Here is a 20,459-nt window from a genome sequence, read left to right as displayed (position 1 = left end):
GATGTCACATCCGAAGCTGGGACATCCCACAACCTCCAGAGTTCTGGAACTATTGCACATGGACCTAATGGGACCTATGCAGGTTGAAAGTCTTGGTGGGAAGAAATATGCATACGTGGTGGTGGATGACCATTCCAGATACACGTGGATAAGCTTCATCAGAGAGAAGTCAGATACATTTGATGTCTTCAAAGACCTGTGCATAAGACTTCAAAGGGAAAAGGACAGTTGTGTGGTCCGGATTAGAAGTGATCATGGTACGGAGTTCAAGAATTCCAAGTTTGATGAGTTTTGCTCGTCTGAAGGGATAAGTCATGAGTTCTCCTCCCCTATAACTCCTCAGCAGAATGGAATAGTTGAAAGAAAAAATAGAACTATTCAAGAATCTGCCAGAGCAATGATTCATGCAAAGAAGCTCCCCATGCACTTCTGGGCTGAAGCAATGAATACCGCATGCTATGTTCACAACAGAGTCACCTTGAGAAAAGGAACCTCCTCCACTCTATATGAAATATGGAAAGGCAGAAAACCCACTGTGAAGTACTTTCATATCTTTGGAAGTAAATGCTACATTCTCATAGATCGTGAACAGAGAAGGAAGCTAGATCCCAAAAGTGATGAAGGTATATTTCTGGGATACTCCACTAACAGCAGAGCCTACAGAGTGTTCAACTACAGGACCAATGTCCTGATGGAATCCATAAATGTAATTGTGGACGACAAAGAGGAAGGAACCGATGTCATGGAGGATGTTGAAACATTCCTTGACAGTTTAACTGACAGTCCAGTCAAGTCTGAAGAAGTACAGGAACCTCCTCCTGAATGTGAAGTAGATGTAACCACCAAAGTGCCATCTATCAGAATTCAGAAAGACCACCCTAAGGATCTTATCATAGGGGATCCCACCAGTGGTGTAACTACCAGGTCAAGAGGAATAAACTCAAATTCCTGCTTTGTATCCAAGGTTGAACCAAAGAATGTGAAAGAAGCCCTGACTGATGAATACTGGATCACTGCCATGCAAGAGGAACTTGAGCAGTTCAAAAGGAATGAAGTCTGGGAACTAGTTCCAAGACCTGAAGGGACCAACATCATTGGTACCAAGTGGATCTACAAAAACAAATCTGATGAGAAAGGAGTAATTACTAGGAATAAAGCAAGACTAGTAGCTCAAGGATACACTCAAGTTGAAGGGGTAGATTTTGATGAGACATTTGCTCCTGTGGCTAGGCTTGAGTCCATCAGATTGCTGTTGGGGGTAGCATGCATCCTGAAGTTTAAGCTGTTCCAAATGGATGTGAAGAGTGCATTCTTGAATGGCTACCTGAATGAGGAAGTCTATGTGGAACAACCTAAAGGGTCCTGTGATCCTAACCAACCTGAGCATGTATACAAGTTGAGGAAAGCCTTCTATGGGTTGAAACAAGCTCCTAGAGCATGGTATGAAAGGTTAACCGAATTTCTGACCTCAAATGGATACAGAAAGGGTGGCATAGATAAAACCTTGTTTGTGAAGGATGAAGAAGGCAAAATCATGATAGCTCAAATCTATGTTGATGATATAGTCTTTGGTGGAATGTCAGAACAAATGGTTCAAAAATTTGTTCACCAGATGCAGTCTGAGTTTGAAATGAGTCTAGTGGGAGAACTGACCTATTTCCTTGGAATGCAAGTAAACCAAATGGAGGACTCTATGTTTCTCTCCCAAAGCAAGTATGCCAAGAACATAGTTAAGAAGTTTGGCATGGATAATGCCAGGCACAAGAGGACTCCTGCTCCCACTCATCTGAAGTTGACCAAAGATGATGGAGGACCTAGTGTGGATCAATGCTTGTATAGAAGCATGATAGGTAGTCTGCTGTACCTAACTGCAAGTAGACCTGACATTTCTTATGCAGTTGGAGTGTGTGCCAGATATCAAGCAAAGCCTAAGGTGAGCCACTTGAATCAAGTCAAACGGATTCTCAAGTACATCAATGGGACCTGTGACTATGGGATGCTGTATTCACATGGGTCTGAGCCTGTCCTATCTGGGTACTGTGATGCTGACTGGGATGGGAGTGCTGATGACAGAAAAAGCACATCAGGTGGATGCTTCTTCTTAGGAGACAACCTCATATCTTGGTTCAGCAAGAAGCAGAATTGTGTTTCTCTGTCCACTGCAGAGGCTGAATACATAGCTGCTGGAAGCAGTTGTTCCCAACTGGTTTGGATGAAACAGATGCTCATTGAGTACAATGTCACTCAAAATGTCATGACATTGTTCTGTGATAATCTCAGTGCCATCAATATCTCCAAGAATCCCATCCAACACAGCAGGACCAAGCATATTGACATTAGGCACCACTTCATCAGAGATCTGGTGGAAGACAAGGTGATCACTTTGGAACATGTAGCCACGGATCTTCAACTGGCTGACATATTTACAAAGGCTTTGGATGCTACTCAGTTTGAAAACTTAAGGAGCAAACTGGGAATATGTCTCTCTGAGACCTTATAGCAACCACTGATGGTTGGGATAAATTGTTTAATATCTCTGCCTATTAAAAAATTTATACTAGGCCATGATTGGTCAACAGATCATAGCTATGCTACTTGCAACAAGGGTGGATACAAGAGGATAAGGAGACACCCTACTGTGAGAAGGCCAATGTACCTGCAGGAGTTCAAGGATGCTGTTCATGCAGGAGTGGTTCTGGATGTCAGAAACAAGATCATGGCATCTGATATGGTGGTACCTACTGTAAAGCAAAAGTGGGTGATTACTTGATCAAAGCTGTGAAGCAAGATCAAGTGGATGGTAACTTGGTTGAAACTATGAAGTAAAACCAAGTCTGTAACTCTGTCGTTACTCTCTGGTTATGTTGTTGGCTTTGGCAACATTTTTGACAAAAAGGGGGAGTAACCCCTGACAAACAGAGTAGGACGACAGATTCCTCCCCTGCAGCTATTGTGTGTGAAGTTTTTATTTAACTTCCATGTGTGTGAGTGTGCTGCCACTCTGAGTGTATTAGCTAGTATTAATTCCTGCTAGGTATGTGATTCCGCTGCTATGAACTCTGTTATGGGGTTCAAAGTGTTTTAGCCAAAATTTTGCCAAAGGGGGAGTTTGTAGGTGTTTAATTGGCTGCATTATATGGTAAAACACTAGATGGGTACTAATGTCTTAACTGATGTCATGACATGTATGTGTGACTACATTGTAGTTACTGCAGGACTAGCTAACACAGGATTTATTGAATGTCAAACTGGATGCTGTGACATTCATACCTGTCAACAGATACTAAGGAATAGAACAACAGGTGTTCTGTTAGAACTTAGTATTTATTTCCAGTCTGGTTATCAAGGAAAGACCAGACCTGGCATAAGGCCTACTGACTGAATGTCAAACTGGATGTTATGACATTCATCATTGACAGCAGCTACTGAATATTAGACAGAGTGGTGTTCTGTTATAATTCAGCATGTAACTTAGTTTGTTCTTCAAGAGAATAACAGAACTAACTTAAGGCCAAATGTGTAAATGTTAAGTTGGACACTTTGACATTTATTAATGTAAGCTGCTACTGTAGTATGGTCATTTTGATCATGTACAGGTCAGCAAAATTGTACAGTCTGTTTTCTGGAAAAACAGACTCAGCATATGGACCTTGATGTCAAGCTGAATGTCGTGACATTCATGCCTGACAGCATATGCTATATTGTAGGTTGTTCAGTTTTCTGTTTCAGCTTTTTCTCAGGCTATTCTTCAGGGATTCAACTACTGAGAGAAAATCCAGGAAATCAACAACCAAGCTACATTCAACGAACCTAACAAATAGCCTATTTGTTAGTAACCTAAATGTTGAATTTATGGGAACTTGTGTGACCTTAAATTCAGGAGAATACAGGTGCAAAAGCCCAGGATACTGCAATATAAAAGGAAGGCGTTCCTTCATTCAGTTTCAGGGATTTTGAGGCGTGAAGATTTTGTGTGTCCATCATACTTCACTGCTGTATTTTTGTGAGTCTTGTATTAGACGTATCTTGTAAGCCAAGCCATTATCAAGTAGATGATAGCTTTGGCATAGGGTGTTCATTGAGTTGTAAGTGTTGTGTCACTCAAAGCTTTTAAGCGTGAGTGCTGTGTATCTTGATTAAAGCTGTGAAGCATAATCAAGAGTTGTTTGAAGTGTGACTTCAACTTGTCTTTAATAGGGTTTAAAGATAGTAATCACTGAGGTGATTGAGGGGGAGTGAGTAGGAACTCTGATCTTAGGTTAAGATTGAAATTGCATTGGGTAGTGATTAAGTGATAAGTTGTAAACGAGTGAGTTTAGCTTTGAATTGATACTACTAATAGTGGATTTCCTCCCTGGCTTGGTAGCCCCCAGATGTAGGTCATGTTGGACTGAACTGGGTAAACAATTACTTGTGTTATTTACTGCACTTACTGTTAAGTTCTGCATAATTCCTGTCTGTGCAGAATTGGATGTCATAACAACCAGTGTGACATTCAAAGTCTGATAACTAGAATTTCAAATGTTAGACTCCTACAAGACCCACACATAAAGTTGGTAAAGGGATTTCAAGACGCATCGAGTCGGTTGCATCTCAAAAAGAGGTACAAATATATATACCCATTGAATTATATACGCAACGATTCTGTTGCATCACAAAAAGTCATGATTTATTTTATATGAATTTTTAGGTTCCCGGTCGAAAGTTGAAAAGCGCTGCTAAGGATATTCCAACGACGTCCGGGACAAAATCTCAAATTATGATGCGTCTTGAGAAAATGGTGGATGAGTTCGATATTATGCACGGGGCCATTCGTAGTATAGATTTTGATGAAGGTGTTTTCGGAGCTGCTCATTTCGAAATAATTGCAAAGGAGGACATGCAACAACTTTTTGAACACGACGAATTGGGCATCGCTGTCATTCATACATACATATGGTACTCCGATCAATCTATAATTTACTTAGTTGAACAATTTATTTACACATTTCAATGAGTAGTCTAATGTTTATTATGTTTCTATTTAAGGTATATGTATGTAACATTGATGCGGGGAACTGAATTGTGTAACCGTTTCAATTTTATTGCTGCTTCCCGTATCAACGCAACATTAATAACGAAAAATCCAACATCCGTAAAGAATGATCTAGTCGATAGATTCATGGCGGCCGGCGATAATACTACACCCAGTTTGTATTTTTTACCGTTTAATTCTGGCAACGGGTTAGATTTTCTTTCTAATAATTTCATTCTAATCTATGTATATCTTTTACGTAGAAAATTTTCATTCATCTAAATTTTTGTTTTATTTTACAGTGGTCACTGGGTGTTGGTTGCTATGGATCTTTCGAGACTAATAGTGTATTATCTCGATTCGTTATCGGGTGATTGGAGTAAATATCCGAGTATGAAGAAGACGGTTGACGCGTAAGTGAAATTCCCCTAAATATTCGTGTGTATTTGTATATTTAATTATGTCTGTCAGATTGATCTCAATATACGTTTTTATTTTGTTAGGGCAATAATAAAATTTAGATCGAAAAAGAATTATCGTAATAGGAAGGACATTACCTGGGTCAGAGTTCAGGTATATATTAAGTATCTTATTTTTGCTTATAATAGTGTTTGTAAGAAATTAACTATATATATATTGTTTGTTTTTCTGTGTAGTGTCCTCAGCAAAATAATTCGGTCGATTGCGGATTTTTTGTATTGAGATTTATGAGAGATATCATTGCGTTGAATCGTATAGACATCCCAAAAATGGTATGGAATAATAACTTAGGGTTTATTTTAATATTATCGGATATTTCATCTAATTTGTTACTAAATCATGAATATGTTTTATTCTCTTAATTGTAGTACTTTGAGGAATACAAATCTTACTCAAGAGCTCATTTGGATGAAATGAAGGATGAATTGTGTCAATTCATTGTTGATCAAAGAATCATATAGCTAGGTTGTATATTGTTGTACATATATGTATGGAATGTTGTTGTTGTATGCTGTTGTTGTATATATGTTGTATATTGTTGTTGTACTTTTACTAAATCATGAATATGTTGTTGTATATTGTTGATCAAAGAATCATATATTAATGTTGTATATATGGAGGATTAATGTTGTATATAAATGGATTCATGTTGTATATATCAATGGATTAATGGTGTATAACATTGGATTAAAGGATGAAATCAATATGAATTTTACACTTTTGCAGCATGCGAACAGGTTACCAATTAAATATCCACTGTTTTTCAAACAATTTTTTTTAAAATAACTAACACTTTAGAGGGCGCTTTGTCCAGAAAGCGCCCTCTAAACACTTTACATTGACAACTTTAGAGGGCGCTTTTTCCTGAAAGCGCCCTCTAAACACTTTACATTGACAACTTTAGAGGGCGGTTTTTCCTGAAAGCGCCCTCTAAACACTTTACATTGACAACTTTAGAGGGCGCTTTTTCCAGAAAGCGCCCTCTAAGGTGTCCCTTTATGGACCACTCCAGAGGGCGCTTTTTTCTGAAAGCGCACTATAATGTGGCCACTTTAGACAGCGCTTTCTCCAGGAAAACAAAGCGCTGTCTTTACCTATGCCAGCGCCACTTTAGAGGGCGCTTAAAAGCGCTGTTATAGGCCAAAATAAGCGCCCTCTTTTCCCTTATTTGGCGTAGTGTCTCTTACATATTTAAACTGGTTATCATCCAAATCCCTTGCAAATTTGTCAACTAATTGGATTTCATGCTTTAGAGCTATGAATTTGTCTTCCACAAATTTTCTAATGGAGTGATGACAGCAAATAATGTGCTTGGTCCAACTGTGCTGAATAGGATTTTTGGACATAGTTGTAGCATTCAGGTTGTCATAATACAATGTCATGACATCGTGTGTGACATTGTATGCAATCATCAGTAGTTTCAACCATCCCAGTTGAGAAAAACTGCTTCCATCTGCTATATCTTCAGCATAAACACCATTTTCATCTTTCAAATGTGTAGGATCAGGTGTCCTTTCACTATCCATCCCAATCTTCTCAACATTGTTCTTGGCACTTTTGCTTTGAGATAGACACATAGTCCCTTCTATCTGCTTGACTTGTAGCCCAAGTCCAACAAAGCTCTTTCCAACTTCAGACTGCATATGACTAGTAACATGTCCACCTATCTGATCCAACCTCCTATCTATTTGAGCCATCATGAGCTTTTCTCCTTTGGAAGTGATGTTAAGTCTGAGCTTCTGGTGTGACATCCTTGTCTGACATTTCCCACAGACTTGTCTTTCATCACTCTTGAGAGTTCCTCTAGCAGATATATTCATCTTCATCCCTTTTTCTTTGACATAGGCACACTTTGAGGAATAATCAATTTGAGAGCTCCACATGTAACAGTTGTCTTTGGTCCTGATTCCTTTCATAATTACTTCACTGTCTTTGTTACTAATCAGACATTCAGTTTTAGTGAAGTTAACATTCAGACCTTGATCACATAGTTGACTGATGCTTATTAGATTTGCAGTCAAGCCCTTAACCAGTAGGACCTTGTCAAGTTCAGGAACTCCAAGACAATCAAGCTTACATGTTCCCTTGATTTCACCATTTGATCCATCACCAAAGGTTACATAGCTTATGGCATGATGTTGAAGGCCAGTTATCAGGTCTTTGTTTCCAGTCATGTGTCTGGAACATCCACTATCAAAATACCGCTCTTCTTTGGCTGAACTTCTAAGGGGAGTGTGTGCTATTAGACTTGTAACATTAGTTTTAGGAACCCGTTGCTTCTTGTTGACAGGCATGAGCTGTTTGGGTCTGGGTTGATAGTGAGTCTGATGATGAACAAGGCTAGGATAACCATACAACTTATAGCAGAAGGGCTTCAGGTGACCAAATTTCCCACAGTAATGGCATCTCCATCTTTGGTGTTTGTTAGATGCCCAAAAGTGTTTATTTGAGCTATCATATGTGGGCATCTTTCACTCTTTTACCCTGCTAAAATTGTCATAGTCACATTTATTTTACATGGAATGCGTACATTGATAAACAAGCTTGGTGCCTTTGATGTGTTTGTTATTGTGCAGGAAAGGCATGAATTAATCGATAATAAAGACACAAGAGAATTGGCAAAGGAACCAAAGCTAAGGAGCATTTCATCTGCCAGCTCGCTAGGCGAGGATGTGGCGAAGCAAAACCTTCGCTAGGCGAGCTCCTGGCGAAAGGCTCCAGTAAATTGGTTAATTAATTCGCTAGGCGAACTGAAGGCGAAGTGGCAGCGAATTCAGTCTGTTTTGGTGAAAAGAGCAGCCAGCACTAGCTCGCTAGGCGAGGCTCTAGCGAGTCCCCAGCGAGCATTCCAGTAGCAAAACCTCTCAACCTCGCTGGGGCGAAGGTTGAAGCGAGTTCTTCGCTAGGCGAAGGTCTGTTCGCTAGGCGAACATGACAGTTCCACAGGCCCAGTTTCTCTGGGCGCAGGGGCATTTTGTGCCCACTTTTGGCCTTCGCTAGGCGAGCCATCTGCTCGCCTAGCGAACGTGACAGTTCTGCACTTGTCTATAAGTAGCAGGTGCCACTTTTTGTGACAAGACCACTTTTTACCAACTTTTCCATTTTTTGTACTTTCTCTTAGATATTTTACAGCATTGTTTGGAGGGAGATTTTATGCCCTAATTTCATTTTCTCTTCATCTAGCAACCATCTTCCACAAAAAGAAGGTGGATTCCCATCCAACCTCGATCATTCGACTTGGATGTTGATCAACCCTCTTTTCTTACTTGCCGACCAAGCTACCATGAAAATGAGTAGCTAAGTCTCCATTTGTCAAGGTTAGATGTAGGTGATTTCCAAGCTTTGTGTGTAAATGTAAGGATCCTCATTTGTAAACTCTTTAACGGTAAATATATGATGAAAACTTTGTTTCTATTTAAAACTCTTTGTGTTGGTATTTGATCGAGAGATGTTTACCGATTCTTGACCTAGGTTTTCATCCAAACTTGTTTGTTAGCTAGAGATAGTAACGAATCATTTTGTTCACCATAAGGTTGAACCAAAATGTTGTCTTTTTGATAGATTGTGTTCGAGAGAAACAATGGATCAAAATGACAAAACTCACAATGGGTGTTCGAGAGAAACGCATTGAGAGGACTTTGTGAAATTATTTATCATCTAAAGGAGTTTATAATATTGTTGACCGTGCAAAAACATGCAAAGCAAATGTAATCATTGAAACCTAACTTTGACAATATTTCTCATATTAATCAAAACATAACTTTTACCGCAATTAATTACTTTGTATGCAAGATAACTTGATTAAAACCAAAACCCTAGTGTTACATTAAGTTAAGATTAATTCAACCATTGAACGGCAGTGATATCTTACAATCTCTGTGGATACGATAACAAAACCCGACACTTAAAAACTGTCTTAACAAAATGGCGCCGTTGCCGGGGATTGTAAATTGATATTGCGAGCATCGCATTGGTTGTTTAAGTTTTAGCTTGTGAATTTTTGACTTGTGCTTGTAATTCGTTTGGTTTAGTGTGCAGCTTACGTTTTATGCGAGGGAAAATCCCTGTGGACGAACTTCTTTTTGATCCGGAGATCGAGAGAACCGCAAGGAGGCTCAATAGCAAAACAAGACGTAGGAGGCAACAGGCTAGGCAACGCCAAGAGCAAGGAGAAAGTTCTTCAACCACCAATCCACACACATTCGTACCAAACATGGAGCCACAACCACCACCACCGATTTCTACTCCATGTATCAACAGTCCAAGGAACACCGCTCAGTTTGCCAACCAAACTGGAAGGCAAGCTGAGATGAAGACGGGAACTCTGAATTTATTGTATGGGAGTCCATTCACCGGAATGGACCATGAAGACCCATTTGCTTTTCTCACAAAATTCTATGAGATAGCATTGGCTGCCGGAGTGGATCAGGCTCAGGAGCTTCCGTTGTTCAGACGTTTATTTCCTCACGCTTTGCTCGGTAAAGCAAAGGATTGGTATCTCGATCAAACACCTGCCGTAATGACAGATTGGAATGTGTTAGAGGAGAAATTCATTGAAAGATTTTTCTCTCATAACCGATTCATGGAATCAAAAACGGCCATCTCGGTGTTTTCTCAAGGAACCAGTGAATCGTTGAATGAAGCGTGGGAGAGATTCAAGTCCATGCTAAGGAAATGTAAAGGGCATGGATTTGATGAATTAACTCAAATCCATATCTTCAGAAATGGACTTCAACCAAACTGTAAGACGTTGTTGGATGCCACCTCGGGTGGCTCGTTGATGTCAAAGAGTGCCGAAGAAGCCACCAACATTATCAACCGTATGGCTTTGAATGATCTTCAAAGTCAAAGTCGTGGAAGTTCTTTGAAGAAGGCGGGAGTGCTTGAGTTAGGGACGAATGATGCCATACTTGCCCAAAACAAGCTCATCTCACAACAAGTGGAACTTTTAACGCAACAAATCAAAGAGTTAAGAGAACCGTCAAAAGTTAAACAAATAGCTTGTTGTGAACTTTGTAAAGGTGAACATGACACCGGATTTTGTCCACCTCCTGGCTTTGACGAAGTGAACTATATGGCCAATCAACGGGACTATCAACCAAGACAACAACAACCTTATCAACCGCACCCTCAACAACAACAACAACAACAACAATTCCAAGGGAACCAAGGGTTCCAACCTAGAAGCAACTATTATCATAACCAAGGTTATGGAGGTGGTTCTTCTAGCCGTCAAAATCCTCCCCAAAATCCGTATCAATCTCAACAACCGCCGGTAGTCAATTCTAAATTGGAAGAGACATTGACGCAATTCATGCAAATGTCAATGGCCAATCAAAAGAGTAATGACGCGGCCATAAAAAATCTTGAAACTCAAGTGGGGCAACTTGCCAAGCAACTAGCTGAACAACAAACCGGTCCTTCTTTCTCGGCCAATACGCAAACAAATCCTAAGGAGCATTGTAAGGCGATTGTGACGAGAAGTGGAAGGGAGTTGGGTAGTGAAAACGAAAAAAGAATGGCGAGTGAAAAAAGAGAGAAAGAGAAGGAGATTGAGGAGGAAATAGTGGAAGAAAATGTTGATGGTGAAGTAGGAGTGTGGAGTGATGAGGAAGTAGTTGAAAAGAATAAAAATAATGGTGAAGTTGAAAATGAAAAAAATGTGGAGATTGAGGAGAATAAAAATGATGAGGTAATAAGGGAGGTAGTGAAGAAGCCGAGATGGAAAAGCGCTAGAATAGCGAAAGGGAAGGAGGTAGTGAGCGCTACTCCTGTCCAAAACCTTCCTTACCCTCACGCCCCGTCAAAAAGGGAGAATGAACGACATTACGCCCGGTTCATGGATATTTTTAAGCAATTACAAATAAACATTCCGTTTGCTGAAGCTTTGGAACAAATGCCAAAGTATGCCAAGTTCATGAAGGACATACTAACCAAAAAGCGGAGGTATACGGAACCGGAGACCATCGTCCTTGATGCGAGCTGTAGTGCCATCATTCAAAGGACGCTTCCTAAGAAAGAGGTTGATCCGGGAAGAGTTACATTGCCCGTTAAAATTGGTGATGTGTATGTCGGAAAGGGACTTATTGACTTGGGGTCGAGCATAAATCTTATACCTTTGTCAATTATCAAGAGGCTTGGCAACATCGAGATTAAGTCCATCCGAATGACATTACAATTGGCGGATAAGTCGACGACCCATCCTCATGGCGTAGCCCAAGATGTGTTGGTGAAGGTCGACAAATTCTTCTTCCCGGTGGATTTCATTGTAATTGATATGGAGGAAGATGATGATGCTCCGCTCATATTGGGCCGACCATTCATGAAGACCGCAAGAATGATGATTGATGTTGATGACGGTTTAATGAAGGTGCGTGTTCAAAATGAGGAGGTCACCTTTGATCTATTCGAGGCGATGAAGCATTCCAAAGATAGACATGATGGCTTTCGAATCGATGTGATCGAAGACGCTATTATGGAAGTTTCAAAGCATATTCACGAGATATCTCCTATGGAGTTAGCTCTCGACGACTCATTGGAGGTTTTCACTGTTGAAGAGGAGCTAGCTCTTGAGGAATGCTTGAAGGAACTTGATAGCTTGGAAGACCTACAACCGTGGGAAATAGAGGAAGAAAATTTGAAGAAGGAGGTAATTGATGAGAAAGCGCCAATTGAATTAAAAGAGTTACCTTCGACTTTGAAATATGTGTTTTTAGATGAGACCGAGGCAAAGCCGGTCATCATAAGCAACCTCTTGACAAAAGAAGAAGAAGCCCGTCTAATCATTGTGCTCAAAACCAATCAAGAAGCTATGGGTTGGACTCTTTCCGATCTTAAAGGAATTAGTCCATCCTATTGTATGCACAAGATTTTGATGGAGGAGGATTTCAAGCCGGTGGCTCAACCACAACGCCGCTTAAATCCTACGATGAAAGAGGTTGTAAGAAAGGAAGTGGTGAAGCTTTTGGATGCGGGAATGATTTACCCGATCTCGGATAGTCCGTGGGTTAGTCCCGTGCACGTGGTTCCGAAGAAGGGTGGAATGACCGTAATCCGTAATGACAAAGACGAATTGATCCCGACTAAAGTTGCCACGGGATGGAGAATGTGTATAGATTATAGACGGTTGAATACCGCGACTCGTAAGGACCATTTTCCACTCCCATTTATGGATCAAATGCTTGAAAGACTATCGGGCCAACAATACTACTGTTTTTTAGACGGCTACTCCGGGTACAACCAAATTGCGGTTGACCCGGTTGATCATGAGAAGACGGCTTTCACGTGTCCGTTTGGAGTGTTCGCATACAGAAAAATGCCTTTTGGGCTTTGCAATGCGCCGGCGACATTCCAACGATGTGTCCAAGCTATTTTTGCCGATCTAATAGAGAAAACAATGGAAGTCTTCATGGATGACTTCTCGGTGTTTGGTGGGACGTTTAGTCTATGCTTGGCAAATTTGAAGACGGTGTTGGAAAGGTGTGTGAAGACTAATTTGGTGCTAAATTGGGAAAAGTGTCACTTTATGGTGACCGAGGGGATTGTGCTAGGCCACAAAGTCTCTAAAAGGGGGCTTGAAGTGGATAGAGCTAAAGTTGATGTAATTGAAAAATTACCCCCTCCGGTCAATGTGAAGGGCATCCGTAGTTTTTTGGGGCACGCGGGGTTCTACCGGCGCTTCATCAAGGACTTCTCAAAGGTAGCTAAGCCTTTGAGCAATTTACTCGCCAAAGATCAGGTATTTCTCTTCACCGACGATTGTTTGCAAGCTTTCGAAGTTTTAAAAGAAAAATTGGTTACCGCTCCAATAATAGTCGCTCCCGATTGGAATGAAAATTTTGAACTAATGTGTGACGCGAGTGACTATGCCGTTGGAGCGGTACTTGGCCAAAGAAAGGACAAAACTTTTCATGCTATACATTATGCGAGTAAGGTTCTTAACGAGGCTCAAATAAATTATGCCACAACGGAAAAAGAACTACTCGCAATAGTGTATGCGCTAGAAAAGTTTAGGTCCTATCTTATAGGGTCTAAAGTCGTGGTGTACACCGACCACGCGGCGATTAAATATCTGCTGACCAAGCCGGATTCGAAGCAAAGGCTCATCCGTTGGATCCTCTTGTTACAAGAATTCGATGTCGAAATTAAAGACAAGAAGGGGTCGGAAAACTTGGTAGCGGATCATTTATCCCGCTTGGTGAATGTCGAGGTTACCGCATCTGAAAAGGAAATCCGGGAAGAATTTCCTGATGAAAAATTGTTTAAGGTTCAAGTTAGGCCGTGGTTTGCAGACTTTGCAAACCACAAGGCTAGTGGTTGTGTGCCGGCCGACCTAACTTCGAACCAAAAGAGGAAGTTCCTTTCGGATGCGAAGTATTATGTTTGGGATGACCCATACTTGTTTAAGTTGGGTAGCGATAACCTGTTAAGGAGATGCGTAACTGGTGATGAAGCCCAGAGCATCCTTTGGCATTGTCACAACTCGCCTTATGGCGGACATTATAATGGGGTTAGAACGGCCACAAAAATTCTTCAATCGGGGTTTTATTGGCCAACTATTTTCAAAGACGCACATACCCATGCGCAAAGTTGTGACAGTTGCCAAAGAAGTGGTGGGATAGGTAAGAGAGATGAGATGCCTCTCCAAAATATCCAAGAAGTGGAAGTGTTCGACTGTTGGGGCATAGATTTTGTTGGACCTTTCCCACCCTCTTACGGGAATGAGTACATGCTTGTAGCTGTTGATTATGTCTCTAAATGGGTTGAGGCGATTGCCTCACCTCGGGCGGATGCCAAAACGGTGATAAAATTTTTAAAGAAAAACATCTTTTCCCGTTTTGGAACACCCCGAGTGTTGATAAGTGACGGAGGGTCACACTTTTGCAATGCACCTTTGGAAACAATTCTAAAACATTATGGTGTGTCGCATAGGGTGACAACTCCGTACCACCCTCAGGCTAACGGGCAAGCGGAGGTCTCTAATCGAGAGATTAAGAGAATCCTAGAAAAAACCGTGTCGAATTCTAAAAAAGAGTGGTCCCAAAAATTGGACGAAGCATTATGGGCCTACCGTACGGCCTTTAAAGCTCCAATTGGCCTAACTCCGTTTCAATTGGTATTTGGTAAAACTTGCCATTTGCCGGTTGAATTGGAGCACAAGGCCTTGTGGGCCCTAAAATTTCTAAATTTTGAACATGAGTTGGCCGGTAACAAAAGGAAAGTACAACTACTTGAGTTGGAGGAGATGCGCAATGCCGCATACCACTCAAGTTGGTTGTACAAGGAAAAAGCAAAGAAATATCATGACAAGAAGATCCGAACCAAAGAATTCGTGCCCGGACAATTGGTCTTATTGTTCAACTCCCGGTTGAAGTTGTTTCCCGGGAAGTTGAAATCAAAATGGTCCGGGCCATTTCGGGTGAAAGAAGTAAAAGAATACGGGGCCATTATCATTGAAGACATGGACGAGAAAGACAGTTGGACCGTGAACGGCCAACGATTGAAAGTGTATCTCGGCGGTCATGTGGATCGCGAGAGTTGTGCTCAGCCGCTCGATGCTCCTCTGTGAGCATCACACCGTCGAGCTTAGCCGACGTTAAACAAGCGCTAGTTGGGAGGCACCCCAACATTGTAAGTATTTCCTGTTTTATGTTCGATGTTGTATGAGTATTGTGTGCTTTTTCAGGCTGGATGACATGCAAGTGCTGCATTTGCAAAAGCACTTGCTGTCATGCTCGCTTGCAGCTCGCTAGGCGAGGCTGCAGCGAGCGCTCTCGCTGGCTGTTCGCTAGGCGAGGCAGTAGCGAGCGCACCAGTACTGTTCTATTTAAACAGTTCAGCAGGGCAGTTTTGCCCTTACCCTAAAAATTCTTCTAAACTGTTCTGCTGAAGCGTGCGATTTGCCTTCTCAAATTCTCTACTGTGCATCCATATCAACAACATTTGTGTGTCGGTCAATTGCAAACACTTCCCACTTCTCCTTTCCAAATCCGTTTACCTCAAGGTTTGCCCTATTGCATGTTTCTTTTGTTGCATTATTTATTTCCAAATTTGAATGGTAAATAGGATAGGTGTGATAGGAACCTTGAGGTTGCATGCAATTTTGGGAGTTTGCAATGTTGTGCATTTAGGTTTTTAAATTGGGGATTTACTCTTACTTAGGTTTTCCATGAAATTAGGTATCCCCAATAGCATAGAACAATTCATAGTCATGAGAAATCATTGGGTTTTGCTGTGGAAACCTTGTATGTACAGGTTTTGGGGGAAACAATTTTGAAAATGCAGAAAACCCCAAAAACCCGTAAGGTTCGCTAGCACTCGCTAGGCGAACCTGGGGCGAGCATTCGCTGCCACTTCGCTAGGCGAAGCAGCAGCGAGCAAACCAGTCCCTTATAAAAACTGTTTTGGTTCTAATCTGTTTGTTTCGTGTTTGTTGCTTTATCTCTTGTTTTGCAGAATGGAGTCAAGATCTAGTGCTGGCAAGAAAAGAAAGGGTGCGGCAACTACTTCACGAACCGTGCCGATCCAATTCGATACCGACAAGTTTGTCGGTGCAAAGCAAGCTGCACGGTACATCGCTTTGGAGAAGCGAAAAATTTTGCCTGAGAAGCGTTTTCTGATTAACCCACAGGGCACGTATCGGAGTTTTGCCGGGTTGATCGATACAAAGAAATGGGATAGGTTGATAAATCCCTTGGAACACTATGACATCGCTACAGTGCGGGAGTTCTACGCTAACGCATTGCCAGATGATGATGAGCCCTTCACTTGGGTCTCTAGAGTGGCCGGTCGGCCAGTTCCTTTTGACAGGGATACGATCAACCAAATCCTCGGGGAGCCGCTTCAGCTGGGTGCTGACCAAAGAGACCAGTACCATATTGACCTCCGACTGCACAAGGATGTCCCAGCAATTACGGCCGCCCTGCTTTTACCAGGGAAATCAGTAGAGCCGAACCCATCTGGGGTTCCTATGAGATATCATCGGGAGGACATGACTCCCATGGCTCAGCTGATTCTTCTTCTGGTTTTGACCAACATACAACCCAAATCCCACACATCTACTGTGCCGATCCCAGTGGCACATTTAGTACATTCCATCCTCGCCAATGTTGAGATTGATGTGGCGAGGATCATTGCCAATGAGTTGAAGACGGTAATAGAGAGCGGACTGAAGTCTGGGGCTCGGGTGAATTGCCCCCTTGCATTCCCTTGTTTGATTATGAGTCTGTGCATTAAGGCACGAGTGCGACTTCCGTCTCGGGGACAGGTTAGGATCCCGGCTCCTATTGATGACCGGTATGTGGCAAAATACTGCAGAGCTAAGGCCACCGGCAGCAGTGCAGCCTCAGGTAGCACTAGGATTTCTGATGGTCCTAGTGCTTCTACTCCCAGGGTCGATCCATACCTGAGGGCTGCGTGTGAATTCAATTTCGAGTGGATGGCAGCATCGCAGAGGGCTATGATTGACATGCACGACTCGATGCAGCGTTTGCAGCTGCAGGGTAGTGGTGCACATGCTTTGATGACACGGGAGCAGTTTCTGGCTAATGCAAATTGGCCCGTGGACGTGCCAGTCTATTCTGAGGGGGTGGGAGCTGACGCTGATGATGATGATGAGGATGATGATGAGGCGACCGGTTCTGAGGCCGGTAGTGAGGAGGAGTCTTGAGCCCTTTGGGTTGGTTTTTTTTTTTTTTTTTTTTTTTTTTTTTTTTTTTTTTTTTTGAATTTCAGTTTTTATTATATGGCATTTTTAATTGTACTTTTGAATTTTGTATTTTGACCATGGGTTGTACTATTGGGGTGTTTTGTCCCCCACGAACAAAAATTTTATTTTTCAGTTAATGTTATTTTTGTTTGTTGTTAATTTTGTGTGTTTAATAAATTTTTGGTTGAATGAGTGGCAAACCCTTCTAGATTGGTTGCTCCTCAAGAAGTACCCAATGAAGGTGCATCCGAGCTTGGATGACAATGATAAGAATAACAAGTGAATGAAGCTAAGGTACATGGTTACCGTCGGCTAGAATTTTAGAATGCATTAGGAACTTTACTCTTTTTGGTAAATTGAATATTGTCTTTGTGCAACATAATTGAATGAATGTTTCATCTAGAACCTAAAACCACAAAGTGTGAGGAAACCTCCATTGTTCACTTAAATGCTGGATTCTAATAAGTTTTGTTGATTCATGTGATTCATTATTTGTCTGTTATTATTGTGAAATTGTGGAAGCAATTAGAAATGATCAAGGCACTTGTTTTCTTTCGAGCACAACTACATCCAAAAACAACTTACCTGTGAGCTGAGAGAGAATTTGTTAACCCATTTGAGCCTAAACAGTTGAATCTCGGCTTGAAATAAAGCGAGATCTCAAAAATCTTTTTTTTACAACCCGGAAAATATTGATTATTGTTCTTCTGCCGTAAAAAGGTAAGAGCATTCACTTAGGGTGTGGAAGAAATAAGTTGGGGAGAACGAAAAAGAATTGGTAAGCACCACAACTCTTGAAAAAGAAAAGAAAAACCGAGCAAGCATAGAAAAATATATGTATAGAAAATATAGAAAAGAAACATCTGTTTTGTACATTTGATGTGAAAGAAAAGAACAAAAATATAAAGAATGAAAATGAATGCTTGCTTGGAAGAAAAATAGTGAAAAATAAGAGTTGAGTTGTGGAATATGTGTTGTGAAGGTTACAAATAAGAAACAGATGAAACAAGTCGAGTAGTGTGAATAATACTGTGAATGTCTCTTTTGCATCGGCACTTTCGTTTCAATGGCCTTAGAAATGACCCTTGTTTGTTAACCTGACCAAGCTTCAACCGAAAAGCCCTTAGTGATCTTTTTGCTTCCACAGTACCATTTTTAATTGATTAGACATTGTATGAATCTATTTGATATCTTCATTATTTGTTAGTGAGTGAGATTAGTCCCGCGGTTGCAAGCGCGCAAAATCTTCATTCCTTATTCGAAGAGGAGAGATAGGATGATTCATTCAGAAGATTATTGTTGTAGATAGATAAATATTTTGCATTACTATTTAAGTTTTAGTTCTTATGTATTATTTTATTCAAAACCGTTGGAAACGTGTATTTGCGGATTTCGCTTGTGTTTGAGCCGTTTATCCAACTTCGGAGAAACTGTTTCTTTATGCAAATCCTCTTGTCTTTCAAGAGGCATACTTTGCTTGAGGACAAGCAAGAATCTAGTTGGGGAGAGTTGTTAGATGCCCAAAAGTGTTTATTTGAGCTATCATATGTGGGCATCTTTCACTCTTTTACCCTGCTAAAATTGTCATAGTCACATTTATTTTACATGGAATGCGTACATTGATAAACAAGCTTGGTGCCTTTGATGTGTTTGTTATTGTGCAGGAAAGGCATGAATTAATCGATAATAAAGACACAAGAGAATTGGCAAAGGAACCAAAGCTAAGGAGCATTTCATCTGCCAGCTCGCTAGGCGAGGATGTGGCGAAGCAAAACCTTCGCTAGGCGAGCTCCTGGCGAAAGGCTCCAGTAAATTGGTTAATTAATTCGCTAGGCGAACTGAAGGCGAAGTGGCAGCGAATTCAGTCTGTTTTGGTGAAAAGAGCAGCCAGCACTAGCTCGCTAGGCGAGGCTCTAGCGAGTCCCCAGCGAGCATTCCAGTAGCAAAACCTCTCAACCTCGCTGGGGCGAAGGTTGAAGCGAGTTCTTCGCTAGGCGAAGGTCTGTTCGCTAGGCGAACATGACAGTTCCACAGGCCCAGTTTCTCTGGGCGCAGGGGCATTTTGTGCCCACTTTTGGCCTTCGCTAGGCGAGCCATCTGCTCGCCTAGCGAACGTGACAGTTCTGCACTTGTCTATAAGTAGCAGGTGCCACTTTTTGTGACAAGACCACTTTTTACCAACTTTTCCATTTTTTGTACTTTCTCTTAGATATTTTACAGCATTGTTTGGAGGGAGATTTTATGCCCTAATTTCATTTTCTCTTCATCTAGCAACCATCTTCCACAAAAAGAAGGTGGATTCCCATCCAACCTCGATCATTCGACTTGGATGTTGATCAACCCTCTTTTCTTACTTGCCGACCAAGCTACCATGAAAATGAGTAGCTAAGTCTCCATTTGTCAAGGTTAGATGTAGGTGATTTCCAAGCTTTGTGTGTAAATGTAAGGATCCTCATTTGTAAACTCTTTAACGGTAAATATATGATGAAAACTTTGTTTCTATTTAAAACTCTTTGTGTTGGTATTTGATCGAGAGATGTTTACCGATTCTTGACCTAGGTTTTCATCCAAACTTGTTTGTTAGCTAGAGATAGTAACGAATCATTTTGTTCACCATAAGGTTGAACCAAAATGTTGTCTTTTTGATAGATTGTGTTCGAGAGAAACAATGGATCAAAATGACAAAACTCACAATGGGTGTTCGAGAGAAACGCATTGAGAGGACTTTGTGAAATTATTTATCATCTAAAGGAGTTTATAATATTGTTGACCGTGCAAAAACATGCAAAGCAAATGTAATCATTGAAACCTAACTTTGACAATATTTCTCATATTAATCAAAACATAACTTTTACCGCAATTAATTACTTTGTATGCAAGATAACTTGATTAAAACCAAAACCCTAGTGTTACATTAAGTTAAGATTAATTCAACCATTGAACGGCAGTGATATCTTACAATCTCTGTGGATACGATAACAAAACCCGACACTTAAAAACTGTCTTAACAGTGTTTCCCTTTCTGCTGTCTTCTCTTCTGATGTTGTGACATATGATGTGACATCACATGTTTGCTCCACTTAGGTTTGGCTTGAGGTTTGCAACCAGTGTAACTGCACTGAGGCTTAGATTCATTATACCCAATGCCAGATTTGTCTCATGTTATTTGTCCAGTTTGGAGAATCTTGTCTAAGGAGTCAGATCCATTGTTTAACATTCTTACATACTTGGTCATCTCTTCTAGTTTAGAATTCAAGA

Source organism: Lathyrus oleraceus, chromosome 6, assembly GCF_024323335.1.
Source record: "Lathyrus oleraceus cultivar Zhongwan6 chromosome 6, CAAS_Psat_ZW6_1.0, whole genome shotgun sequence".
Taxonomy (NCBI): domain Eukaryota; kingdom Viridiplantae; phylum Streptophyta; class Magnoliopsida; order Fabales; family Fabaceae; genus Lathyrus; species Lathyrus oleraceus.
Note: the sequence above shows the minus strand (reverse complement) of the source record.